This window comes from Thermobia domestica, chromosome 9, assembly GCF_964235325.1.
Source record: "Thermobia domestica chromosome 9, izTheDome1.hap1.1, whole genome shotgun sequence".
NCBI lineage: Eukaryota > Metazoa > Arthropoda > Insecta > Zygentoma > Lepismatidae > Thermobia > Thermobia domestica.
The window spans coordinates 234,161,279-234,171,104 of NC_137462.1; positions in this window are offsets into that span (position 1 = coordinate 234,161,279).

A 9,826-nucleotide genomic window follows, 5' to 3' on the forward strand; every position below is an offset into this window, starting at 1 on the left:
TATAATACACAACAATTAGTAACTATTCAATAGGCACATAATGACATATAATATATTGTTAGACGGTTGCCAGCCAACATTTTTACGTGAAATAAAAAAATTAAAACAAAATTGAATAGCTCCGTGGTAATTGGAATCAATTTTTGACAGAAGGTGTGCGTCATGTGATCTCATTGAAAAGGTAAGGGTTATAGTCGTTCATGTAGAATATATGTTTCTAACTTCATTATTTTATGCTCTTTCTGCTAATTTGTGCCTTTCGTACCTATCCTGATGTGTAGAATATGAAAACAACATATTTTGTTCTTACATTGAAAATATATATACAGGATGCATCAAAAAAAACCGTTGCAGAAGACAAGATAACACTTCAATTTCAGATAGTTTTAAAAGCTTGATATAATTAGGTAGTTTCTCTTTGTGTTACGTAAAAATATACATATGTGATCCTCGGGTGTCATATGCAAGCAACCTATTGGTGTGTCAGTGTAGGGAAATGCAGTGAAATATGCGTTATTTTGAAAAGAAGAATAAAGTAGCACCAAACATGGTAGAGAATAAGGTACTTTGTTTCAGCCATAGGGACCCGGGTTCGCGACCGCTATGAGAGAAGTGCTTGTACTCGCGTTTAAGCTTTATTTCGTGAAAATATGTTAAATGGTTCTTAAGATATAGACCAAAACAGACTATAATACACGACAATTAGTAACAATTCAATATGCACATAATGACATATAATATATTGTTAGACGGTTGCCAGCCAACATTTTTACGTGAAATAAGAAAATTAAAACAAAATTGAATAGCTCCGTGGTAATTGGAATCAATTTTTGACAGAAGGTGTGCGTCATGTGATCTCATTGAAAAGGTAAGGGTTATAGTCGTTCATGTAGAATATATGTTTCTAACTTCATTATTTTATGCTCTTTCTGCTAATTTGTGCCTTTCGTACCTATCCTGATGTGTAGAATATGAAAACAACATATTTTGTTCTTACATTGAAAATATATATACAGGATGCATCAAAATAAACCCTTGCAGAAGACAAGATAACACTTCAATTTCAGATAGTTTTAAAAGTTTGATATAATAAGGTAGTTTCTCTTTGTGTTGCGTAAAAATATACATATGTGATCCTCTGGTGTCATATGCAAGCAACCTATTGGTGTGTCAGTGTAGGGAAATGCAGTGAAATATGCGTTATTTTGAAATGAGAATTAAGTAGCACCAAACTTGGTAGAGAATAAGGTACTTTGTTTCAGCCATAGGGACCCGGGTTCGCGAGCACTATTAGAGAAGTGCTTGTACTCGAGTTTGAGCTTTATTTCGTGAAAATGTGTTAAATGGTTCTTAAGATATAGGCAAAAACAGATTATAATACACGACAATTAGTAACAATTCAATATGCACATAATGACATATAATATATTGTTAGACGGTTGCCAGCCAACATTTTTACGTGAAATAAGAAAATTAAAACAAAATTGAATAGCTCCGTGGTAATTGGAATCAATTTTTGACAGAAGGTGTGCGTCATGTGATCTCATTGAAAAGGTAAGGGTTATAGTCGTTCATGTAGAATATATGTTTCTAACTTCATTATTTTATGCTCTTTCTGCTAATTTGTGCCTTTCGTACCTATCCTGATGTGTAGAATATGAAAACAACATATTTTGTTCTTACATTGAAAATATATATACAGGATGCATCAAAATAAACCGTTGCAGAAGACAAGATAACACTTCAATTTCAGATAGTTTTAAAAGTTTGATATAATTAGGTAGTTTCTCTTTGTGTTGCGTAAAAATATACATATGTGATCCTCTGGTGTCATATGCAAGCAACCTATTGGTGTGTCAGTGTAGGGAAATGCAGTGAAATATGCGTTATTTTGAAATGAGAATTAAGTAGCACCAAACTTGGTAGAGAATAAGGTACTTTGTTTCAGCCATAGGGACCCGGGTTCGCGAGCGCTATTAGAGAAGTGCTTGTACTCGAGTTTGAGCTTTATTTCGTGAAAATGTGTTAAATGGTTCTTAAGATATAGGCAAAAACAGATTATAATACACGACAATTAGTAACAATTCAATATGCACATAATGACATATAATATATTGTTAGACGGTTGCCAGCCAACATTTTTACGTGAAATAAGAAAATTAAAACAAAATTGAATAGCTCCGTGGTAATTGGAATCAATTTTTGACAGAAGGTGTGCGTCATGTGATCTCATTGAAAAGGTAAGGGTTATAGTCGTTCATGTAGAATATATGTTTCTAACTTCATTATTTTATGCTCTTTCTGCTAATTTGTGCCCATCGTACCTATCCTTATGTGTACAATATGAAAACAACATATTTTGTTCTTACATTGAAAATATATATACAGGGTGCATCAAAATAAACCGTTGCAGAAGACAAGATAACACTTCAATTTCAGATAGTTTTAAAAGTTTGATATAATTAGGTAGTTTCTCTTTGTGTTACGTAAAAATACACATATGTGATCCTCGGGTGTCATATGCAAGCAACCTAGTGGTGTGTCAGTGTAGGGAAATGCAGTGAAATATGCGTTATTTTGAAAAAAAAAAGAATAAAGTAGTACCAAACATGGTAGATAATAAGGTACTTTGTTTTAGCCATAGGGACCCGGGTTTGCGACCGCTATGAGAGAAGTGCCTGTACTCGAGTTTAAGCTATATTTCGCGAAAATATGTTAAATGGTTCTTAAGATATAGACCAAAACACATTATAATACACAACAATTAGTAACTATTCAATAGGCACATAATGACATATAATATATTGTTAGACGGTTGCCAGCCAACATTTTTACGTGAAATAAAAAAATTAAAACAAAATTGAATAGCTCCGTGGTAATTGGAATCAATTTTTGACAGAAGGTGTGCATCATGTGATCTCATTGAAAAGGTAAGGGTTATAGTCTTTCATGTAGAATATATGTTTCTAACTTCATTATTTTATCCTCTTTCTGACAATTTGTGCCTTTCGTACCTATCTTGATGTGTAGAATATGAAAACAACATATTTTGTTCTTACATTGAAAATATATATACAGGATGCATCAAAATAAACCGTTGCAGAAGACAAGATAACACTTCAATTTCAGATAGTTTTAAAAGTTTGATATAATTAGGTAGTTTCTCTTTGTGTTACGTAAAAATATACATATGTGATCCTCTGGTGTCATATGCAAGCAACCTATTGGTGTGTCAGTGTAGGGAAATGCAGTGAAATATGCGTTATTTTGAAAAGAAGAATAAAGTAGCACCAAACATGGTAGAGAATAAGGTACTTTGTTTCAGCCATAGGGACCCGGGTTCGCGACCGCTATGAGAGAAGTGCTGTACTCGCGTTTAAGCTTTATTTCGTGAAAATATGTTAAATGGTTCTTAAGATATAGACCAAAACAGACTATAATACACGACAATTAGTAACAATTCAATATGCACATAATGACATATAATATATTGTTAGACGGTTGCCAGCCAACATTTTTACGTGAAATAAGAAAATTAAAACAAAATTGAATAGCTCCGTGGTAATTGGAATCAATTTTTGACAGAAGGTGTGCGTCATGTGATCTCATTGAAAAGGTAAGGGTTATAGTCGTTCATGTAGAATATATGTTTCTAACTTCATTATTTTATGCTCCTTCTGCTAATTTGTGCCTTTCGTACCTATCCTGATGTGTAGAATATGAAAACAACATATTTTGTTCTTACATTGAAAATATATATACAGGATGCATCAAAATAAACCGTTGCAGAAGACAAGATAACACTTCAATTTCAGATAGTTTTAAAAGTTTGATATAATTAGGTAGTTTCTCTTTGTGTTGCGTAAAAATATACATATGTGATCCTCTGGTGTCATATGCAAGCAACCTATTGGTGTGTCAGTGTAGGGAAATGCAGTGAAATATGCGTTATTTTGAAATGAGAATTAAGTAGCACCAAACTTGGTAGAGAATAAGGTACTTTGTTTCAGCCATAGGGACCCGGGTTCGCGAGCGCTATTAGAGAAGTGCTTGTACTCGAGTTTGAGCTTTATTTCGTGAAAATGTGTTAAATGGTTCTTAAGATATAGGCAAAAACAGATTATAATACACGACAATTAGTAACAATTCAATATGCACATAATGACATATAATATATTGTTAGACGGTTGCCAGCCAACATTTTTACGTGAAATAAGAAAATTAAAACAAAATTGAATAGCTCCGTGGTAATTGGAATCAATTTTTGACAGAAGGTGTGCGTCATGTGATCTCATTGAAAAGGTAAGGGTTATAGTCGTTCATGTAGAATATATGTTTCTAACTTCATTATTTTATGCTCTTTCTGCTAATTTGTGCCCATCGTACCTATCCTTATGTGTACAATATGAAAACAACATATTTTGTTCTTACATTGAAAATATATATACAGGGTGCATCAAAATAAACCGTTGCAGAAGACAAGATAACACTTCAATTTCAGATAGTTTTAAAAGTTTGATATAATTAGGTAGTTTCTCTTTGTGTTACGTAAAAATACACATATGTGATCCTCGGGTGTCATATGCAAGCAACCTAGTGGTGTGTCAGTGTAGGGAAATGCAGTGAAATATGCGTTATTTTGAAAAAAAAAAGAATAAAGTAGTACCAAACATGGTAGATAATAAGGTACTTTGTTTTAGCCATAGGGACCCGGGTTTGCGACCGCTATGAGAGAAGTGCCTGTACTCGAGTTTAAGCTATATTTCGCGAAAATATGTTAAATGGTTCTTAAGATATAGACCAAAACACATTATAATACACAACAATTAGTAACTATTCAATAGGCACATAATGACATATAATATATTGTTAGACGGTTGCCAGCCAACATTTTTACGTGAAATAAAAAAATTAAAACAAAATTGAATAGCTCCGTGGTAATTGGAATCAATTTTTGACAGAAGGTGTGCATCATGTGATCTCATTGAAAAGGTAAGGGTTATAGTCTTTCATGTAGAATATATGTTTCTAACTTCATTATTTTATCCTCTTTCTGACAATTTGTGCCTTTCGTACCTATCTTGATGTGTAGAATATGAAAACAACATATTTTGTTCTTACATTGAAAATATATATACAGGATGCATCAAAATAAACCGTTGCAGAAGACAAGATAACACTTCAATTTCAGATAGTTTTAAAAGTTTGATATAATTAGGTAGTTTCTCTTTGTGTTACGTAAAAATATACATATGTGATCCTCTGGTGTCATATGCAAGCAACCTATTGGTGTGTCAGTGTAGGGAAATGCAGTGAAATATGCGTTATTTTGAAAAGAAGAATAAAGTAGCACCAAACATGGTAGAGAATAAGGTACTTTGTTTCAGCCATAGGGACCCGGGTTCGCGACCGCTATGAGAGAAGTGCTTGTACTCGCGTTTAAGCTTTATTTCGTGAAAATATGTTAAATGGTTCTTAAGATATAGACCAAAACAGACTATAATACACGACAATTAGTAACAATTCAATATGCACATAATGACATATAATATATTGTTAGACGGTTGCCAGCCAACATTTTTACGTGAAATAAGAAAATTAAAACAAAATTGAATAGCTCCGTGGTAATTGGAATCAATTTTTGACAGAAGGTGTGCGTCATGTGATCTCATTGAAAAGGTAAGGGTTATAGTCGTTCATGTAGAATATATGTTTCTAACTTCATTATTTTATGCTCCTTCTGCTAATTTGTGCCTTTCGTACCTATCCTGATGTGTAGAATATGAAAACAACATATTTTGTTCTTACATTGAAAATATATATACAGGATGCATCAAAATAAACCGTTGCAGAAGACAAGATAACACTTCAATTTCAGATAGTTTTAAAAGTTTGATATAATTAGGTAGTTTCTCTTTGTGTTGCGTAAAAATATACATATGTGATCCTCTGGTGTCATATGCAAGCAACCTATTGGTGTGTCAGTGTAGGGAAATGCAGTGAAATATGCGTTATTTTGAAATGAGAATTAAGTAGCACCAAACTTGGTAGAGAATAAGGTACTTTGTTTCAGCCATAGGGACCCGGGTTCGCGAGCACTATTAGAGAAGTGCTTGTACTCGAGTTTGAGCTTTATTTCGTGAAAATATGTTAAATGGTTCTTAAGATATAGACCAAAACAGATTATAATACACGACAATTAGTAACAATTCAATATGCACATAATGACATATAATATATTGTTAGACGGTTGCCAGCCAACATTTTTACGTGAAATAAGAAAATTAAAACAAAATTGAATAGCTCCGTGGTAATTGGAATCAATTTTTGACAGAAGGTGTGCGTCATGTGATCTCATTGAAAAGGTAAGGGTTATAGTCGTTCATGTAGAATATATGTTTCTAACTTCATTATTTTATGCTCTTTCTGCTAATTTGTGCCTTTCGTACCTATCCTGATGTGTAGAATATGAAAACAACATATTTTGTTCTTACATTGAAAATATATATACAGGATGCATCAAAATAAACCGTTGCAGAAGACAAGATAACATTTCAATTTCAGATAGTTTTAAAAGTTTGATATAATTAGGTAGTTTCTCTTTGTGTTACGTAAAAATATACATATGTGATCCTCTGGTGTCATATGCAAGCAACCTATTGGTGTGTCAGTGTAGGGAAATGCAGAGAAATATGCGTTATTTTGAAAAGAAGAATAAAGTAGCACCAAACATGGTAGAGAATAAGGTACTTTGTTTCAGCCATAGGGACCCGGGTTCGCGACCGCTATGAGAGAAGTGCTTGTACTCGCGTTTGAGCTTTATTTCGTGAAAATATGTTAAATGGTTCTTAAGATATAGACCAAAACAGACTATAATACACGACAATTAGTAACAATTCAATATGCACATAATGACATATAATATATTGTTAGACGGTTGCCAGCCAACATTTTTACGTGAAATAAGAAAATTAAAACAAAATTGAATAGCTCCGTGGTAATTGGAATCAATTTTTGACAGAAGGTGTGCGTCATGTGATCTCATTGAAAAGGTAAGGGTTATAGTCGTTCATGTAGAATATATGTTTCTAACTTCATTATTTTATGCTCTTTCTGCTAATTTGTGCCTTTCGTACCTATCCTGATGTGTAGAATATGAAAACAACATATTTTGTTCTTACATTGAAAATATATATACAGGATGCATCAAAATAAACCGTTGCAGAAGACAAGATAACACTTCAATTTCAGATAGTTTTAAAAGTTTGATATAATTAGGTAGTTTCTCTTTGTGTTGCGTAAAAATATACATATGTGATCCTCTGGTGTCATATGCAAGCAACCTATTGGTGTGTCAGTGTAGGGAAATGCAGTGAAATATGCGTTATTTTGAAATGAGAATTAAGTAGCACCAAACTTGGTAGAGAATAAGGTACTTTGTTTCAGCCATAGGGACCCGGGTTCGCGAGCGCTATTAGAGAAGTGCTTGTACTCGAGTTTGAGCTTTATTTCGTGAAAATGTGTTAAATGGTTCTTAAGATATAGGCAAAAACAGATTATAATACACGACAATTAGTAACAATTCAATATGCACATAATGACATATAATATATTGTTAGACGGTTGCCAGCCAACATTTTTACGTGAAATAAGAAAATTAAAACAAAATTGAATAGCTCCGTGGTAATTGGAATCAATTTTTGACAGAAGGTGTGCGTCATGTGATCTCATTGAAAAGGTAAGGGTTATAGTCGTTCATGTAGAATATATGTTTCTAACTTCATTATTTTATGCTCTTTCTGCTAATTTGTGCCCATCGTACCTATCCTTATGTGTACAATATGAAAACAACATATTTTGTTCTTACATTGAAAATATATATACAGGGTGCATCAAAATAAACCGTTGCAGAAGACAAGATAACACTTCAATTTCAGATAGTTTTAAAAGTTTGATATAATTAGGTAGTTTCTCTTTGTGTTACGTAAAAATACACATATGTGATCCTCGGGTGTCATATGCAAGCAACCTAGTGGTGTGTCAGTGTAGGGAAATGCAGTGAAATATGCGTTATTTTGAAAAAAAAAAGAATAAAGTAGTACCAAACATGGTAGATAATAAGGTACTTTGTTTTAGCCATAGGGACCCGGGTTTGCGACCGCTATGAGAGAAGTGCCTGTACTCGAGTTTAAGCTATATTTCGCGAAAATATGTTAAATGGTTCTTAAGATATAGACCAAAACACATTATAATACACAACAATTAGTAACTATTCAATAGGCACATAATGACATATAATATATTGTTAGACGGTTGCCAGCCAACATTTTTACGTGAAATAAAAAAATTAAAACAAAATTGAATAGCTCCGTGGTAATTGGAATCAATTTTTGACAGAAGGTGTGCATCATGTGATCTCATTGAAAAGGTAAGGGTTATAGTCTTTCATGTAGAATATATGTTTCTAACTTCATTATTTTATCCTCTTTCTGACAATTTGTGCCTTTCGTACCTATCTTGATGTGTAGAATATGAAAACAACATATTTTGTTCTTACATTGAAAATATATATACAGGATGCATCAAAATAAACCGTTGCAGAAGACAAGATAACACTTCAATTTCAGATAGTTTTAAAAGTTTGATATAATTAGGTAGTTTCTCTTTGTGTTACGTAAAAATATACATATGTGATCCTCTGGTGTCATATGCAAGCAACCTATTGGTGTGTCAGTGTAGGGAAATGCAGTGAAATATGCGTTATTTTGAAAAGAAGAATAAAGTAGCACCAAACATGGTAGAGAATAAGGTACTTTGTTTCAGCCATAGGGACCCGGGTTCGCGACCGCTATGAGAGAAGTGCTTGTACTCGCGTTTAAGCTTTATTTCGTGAAAATATGTTAAATGGTTCTTAAGATATAGACCAAAACAGACTATAATACACGACAATTAGTAACAATTCAATATGCACATAATGACATATAATATATTGTTAGACGGTTGCCAGCCAACATTTTTACGTGAAATAAGAAAATTAAAACAAAATTGAATAGCTCCGTGGTAATTGGAATCAATTTTTGACAGAAGGTGTGCGTCATGTGATCTCATTGAAAAGGTAAGGGTTATAGTCGTTCATGTAGAATATATGTTTCTAACTTCATTATTTTATGCTCCTTCTGCTAATTTGTGCCTTTCGTACCTATCCTGATGTGTAGAATATGAAAACAACATATTTTGTTCTTACATTGAAAATATATATACAGGATGCATCAAAATAAACCGTTGCAGAAGACAAGATAACACTTCAATTTCAGATAGTTTTAAAAGTTTGATATAATTAGGTAGTTTCTCTTTGTGTTGCGTAAAAATATACATATGTGATCCTCTGGTGTCATATGCAAGCAACCTATTGGTGTGTCAGTGTAGGGAAATGCAGTGAAATATGCGTTATTTTGAAATGAGAATTAAGTAGCACCAAACTTGGTAGAGAATAAGGTACTTTGTTTCAGCCATAGGGACCCGGGTTCGCGAGCACTATTAGAGAAGTGCTTGTACTCGAGTTTGAGCTTTATTTCGTGAAAATGTGTTAAATGGTTCTTAAGATATAGGCAAAAACAGATTATAATACACGACAATTAGTAACAATTCAATATGCACATAATGACATATAATATATTGTTAGACGGTTGCCAGCCAACATTTTTACGTGAAATAAGAAAATTAAAACAAAATTGAATAGCTCCGTGGTAATTGGAATCAATTTTTGACAGAAGGTGTGCGTCATGTGATCTCATTGAAAAGGTAAGGGTTATAGTCGTTCATGTAG